Genomic DNA, 4,921 nt, shown 5'->3' on the forward strand with positions numbered 1-4,921 from the left:
CAATGCGTCTTCGGGTTTGGCATAGGTGCCTCGCCAAGTAAACGGGGCCAAATCAGTCATGCAGTGCAATCAAAGGGGCACTTGTTGGGCTCATCCTTATAGCTGCGCACGATAAATGTGTCCTCGCTGTAGATTTAGTGTGGTTCAAAAGCGGGCACAATTGTGTTGATTCTATCGAATTAGAGTCGCTACGAATGAGTATGTGGGCCTATCTTACTTGGCTCTTACAATGGGTTTGGCGTCGGGGTCTCGCGTATAGAGTCGCATGAAGGAGGAATACTAGCGCCGCGGTGAAGTTGGAGTAAGGCCTTTCGACGTCCCTCTCGTTCACTGCCACGTGGGCAGGTGAGCAGTCCAACTCGGAGGAAGCACTTACGTCGAGATGCGGAGAGAGAAAACCATTATGAAGATCAAACGCACATATTAAAGTATATATGAAGCGAAGCTTTGGTGAACAAATTCGTTAAATTGTACGCACAACTAACGGCCATGCGTACAATTGTGCTCTTTCGTTTTGTTCAGCGTGTAACCTCATCCAATGCTTATGCACCACAAAGGTAACAAATTTATTCTGATGCAAATTTTCTATTTATGTACTGCACTGCTTTGAAGTTATGTCATTTCTACTGCCTACCTGTTTGCCAATCGCTCCCGCTTTTCAGGGCCGCTAGGTATTCAGGTTTCAAAATTATCATTTAGGAACATTTTATAGGGAATAACACAGGATTCATATCGCATTAGAAGCCGAATTCTCCGAGAAAGTGTTTCTTTTATTGCCTTCTGCCGCAACGGGGGTGCGCTAGTCCAAGGGAGTTTCGCACTCAAGACTTCTTGCTGGACGCTGCTATGATCTAGAGCCATTAACTCAGCGCGGCGATTGAAAAAAAAATTAACCCGAAGAAATAGCAATTGCTAAAGCTATCATAATGTCACAGCTATGATAGAGACAGCAATATCGACAGTGATATCTTAGCTGTAAGCTTTTATTATTCAACAGCTAGAAATCGGGGTTCATGCGTGGCGGGGCCAGCTGTGCTTGAAGCACTGAGATAGAGAAGCTCATTACGGTTTGAAGTCATTGAGATAACATTCCATAGTACATATAGGGCAGGTAGTTGCCACATGACGTCACGTTGCAGCTTTCCCACCGTGCTAGTACCCAAACATGGTGGCCACGATGACGTCAGTGTACGCATTCTCACACACACACAATATCGATTTGTGACTCGGCCCGAGAGGTTCCTTGCCACGATTCTTGTTTACACAAATATACCAAAAGATGGTGGTCAGTGCAAATTATCTATAGGACACATCTCGCAAGGGGAGGAAAGCCAGTGCATAACAAAGGGCACGAAACAGGCGAGACAGACGCTGAAATAACAACTGTGTGTGATAATTGTGTAAATAAAGTCGCAGATAATAGTTCCGTGCTTGTGCTGTCTCTTCTTTTTTTTTGTCCTACGTGTGTTGCGCTGCGCTTCGTCATAATGGCACGCCAACTCCCTCAGGATTCAATATCGCAAGGATAAATGCGCAACTAGGCATTATAGCTTGCCCTAGACGCCAGGGAACTCGACTATTCACTTTGTGACAAACTCATGTAAACTACTTGCAAATACAAGATGTGTTCATATTAGCATCAGCGGCTGCTTCCTTCCAGCTGAAGCCGTCAGTGAATGTATCCCCTAGATTTAGTACCTGTCTAACCACGTGCGCAGGCATATCTGATGTACAAGAAACTGTCAACCCTTCCACTTGGGTGGAGATGGAACACCAGCGAAGCTTTACTATGGTGGGAATTATGTATTTCCAGTTATGACTATTAAGATATGATGGTGTAATTCATTATTTCAACTATAAAAGAGTGAGAAATATATATGATCCGGTGGTTTTCATTTATTTAGTGACCGCAGGGACCATGGTCTTATGGTCGCTACGGTACACCGCCAAGGGGTGTACGGGAAAGGTTGGCACGTTCTTCATAAACACGTCACCAACGCCGCACGCTTTCGGTGGGAAAGCGGGCAAAACACCGCCGCCATCGACTACAGTGCGCGTTGTTTCTGTGACCGCACACAACCGCTGTCAAAACGCTGGCTACGTGACGGAACGGCTAAACGCATGTTGTTGACACTGTTAAGGCCCAACCACAAGGAACCGATTTTCGACGGATTTTCGGCGTCGGCGGGTGGCACGCGGCGTGCATGCTCAACGAGGTTTATTGACGGCTCTATACCAATAGAGACTCTTGGCTTCGACACATTTCAAGCGTGGCGCAATGTGGCCAGAACCTTGGCCGCGAATTTAGCCGGCCAGTTTTGCAAAATGTAGCCCTAACAGAGCAACTGTTTTTACTTGATAAGGACTCGTAGTTTTAAAATTTCTTAAAAATTGTCCGTAGCCCTAGTGCAAGCATATACAGTGTTTGCTGGTTGTCTGTACTGAAAAACGTAGCACTAGTGCCATGGCATAGATAGCATCACCAGCAGCTTCTGTTCCTAGCAAAATACTTTCCACTAGATAACGTGACGCGTAAATTGTACATTGTATGAAAAACGATATCCACTGTCGAACGTTAAGCACGAACGTGAGCTCCGATACTTGTCGAGCTCAGCTGTAGTGCACGGCTACCGAAGGCAGACGACCGGCTTGGTTGTGCCCGCATCGCAGTCGATGGCGTCGCTAATATCAGCGCATTTTCTTCGTTGTGTATAATTATTGGGAAGAGCGACAACAACGGTAAGAAAATATTGCGGCTTGTAAGCGTCGGTGGTTCATTCCGAAACGCTGTCAGCTTTAGCTTTCGAGTGAGCCGGAGAAGTTCTAGCGACGATATCGGCGCCGCCGAACGATCAGCGGCGGTGAGGCTGCCGTCGGTGCCACAGTGACCACTCCTCGATCACTGATTGGCCACTTCGCTGTACGGCTGCCGCACAATTGGGTACCGGTCCCATCCTGTCCACGGCAAGGAAATCTCGCCGCTCACGAGCGAAACCGCCGTGGAACGGCGGCCCGCGAACGGCAAACGGCGTGCGGCGAGTTGGCGTGCCGGTAACGTGGACGGGCCTTAAGTATGCACTTCGGCGTTTCTTGCATGCCCCTGTCTGGAAAGAGTACATGATTATTACCGTACAAAGCTGCACCATTTGCAATGGCCGGAGCACCCGCGAGCGATCGGCTGCTTAGGACGCGGATGAGGCACTCGCGGACGGCAACGCCGGAAGCTCGCTTTGTAAATGGCCACCGAGTTCGCTCACATTGTGCATCGTGCCGTCTCGGAGACCATAGTTTGTTTGCCTCTTGCGTCTACCACCCCTTCCGCCATCCGCGCTGCAGTGTGGCATGCCGTGGTGGACGGGCGTGTTTCTCCGGGGCTCCGTGGTGGCGACGAAAACATAAGTTTTTTTTTTTTGTGCAAGCTTTGAGCATGCTTCTGTTGTTAGACTTGCTGGTTTTTTTAGCCTTTAAATAGGTGGGAAGCGGCAGGGCTATCAGATATTGTTTTTTTTTACTTCTTCGTGTGTGTATCGGCTGTATTTCGTTTTTTAGGACAGTCAGAACGTCGTTTCCTGACACGTGTTTCCCCACGTGCGACCGCGTGGTGCGTTAAGTCCTTTAGTCTTGAAATAGTAGGTTGGAAGTGTCAGGGATATTAGCCATTAGTGTTTTTAGTCCGTGTGTGTGTATTTGTATCGAGAATATTGCTTTTGAAGGACAGTAAAAGCGTGGCCACGTGTCCGAACACGTGCGAACGTGTGTCATGAATTAAGTTTGCTCGACATTTTGTGTTGATACATTGTGAATAATTGCGGATAAATAAATTCTGGCACTTTAAGGTTTTAGGTTCTGTGCGTATCGGCCTTTTGCTGGTACGTGCTTCGGAAGGTTCGGTGATAGCATTTGAGAAGGCCAAGTGCAACATATGGCGAAAAGGGCGGGAAGGCGAGCAGGGTGCGTGGGGTTTCTCAAGGTAGACGAGGGGACTGATGAGAATAGCGTGGAAACTGAGCCAATCGAGAGACACTGTGATGTCGATGCTAGGCTAAAGAAAATGGAGGATGTCCAGATTGAGCTTGTGAACCGGATCGCAGAGCTGCGAAATGAACTCAATATGGAACGTGATGCCCGGAAAACAGTGGAAGAAAGATTGCAAGCAGCCGAGGAAAAATTTAACAGCGCCGACATTACGAACGAAAATGGTAGTGACGATGAAACACCGGCTCCCAGCGAGACAGGACCGGAAGTGCCCACAACGCACATAGAATGCGTGGAACATGCTGGAAGGAGGGTCATCTACAGTGACGCTGCAGCGAAGGGAAAGCAGGAACGCAGGGGTCAATGCCCTGTGTCGCATCCGAATCACGCGGACAAGGAGGACAAAGGAAAGCAGGGTGACACCTCGTCAGTAGGGGAGAGTGAAAAGGTCATAATCACCGGTGACTCAAGTGGGTGAAAGGCGACAAAAGAGTGGCGGTATGGACGTTTCCAGGCAGGACATTGGCCGATGTCATTAAGCGAGCTAGAGAAAATCTCGCGGAGAATGCCCAGGCACGCAACCTTGTAATATTAGCGGGCGGCCTAAATGACGTGCTGAGCAGGAACGGGGCGGAAATAGCCCAGCGTTTGGCAAAGGGTGTAGACGACTTACGCGAAGTGTCTCCACGGGTGCAGGTTGTGGTATGCACCGTGCCGGAGGTACCTGTACGTGACATTAACGTACAAAGAGCAGTTGCGGCCACTAATGAGGCAATTTGGCAAGTCAGCCGCGAGAAAGTTTTCGAGGTTGTGGAAGTGAACAGGCAAGTGAGAAGGTATGGTGGCGTTCAAAGTGACGGAATCCACTTCGATCACAGGCTTGGACGTGATGTGGGCTGGCGACTCGCTGGTCGTGCAATTGCTTTTTTTGGGGGGCCCACGGACG

Source organism: Dermacentor silvarum, chromosome 9, assembly GCF_013339745.2.
Source record: "Dermacentor silvarum isolate Dsil-2018 chromosome 9, BIME_Dsil_1.4, whole genome shotgun sequence".
Lineage (NCBI taxonomy): Eukaryota > Metazoa > Arthropoda > Arachnida > Ixodida > Ixodidae > Dermacentor > Dermacentor silvarum.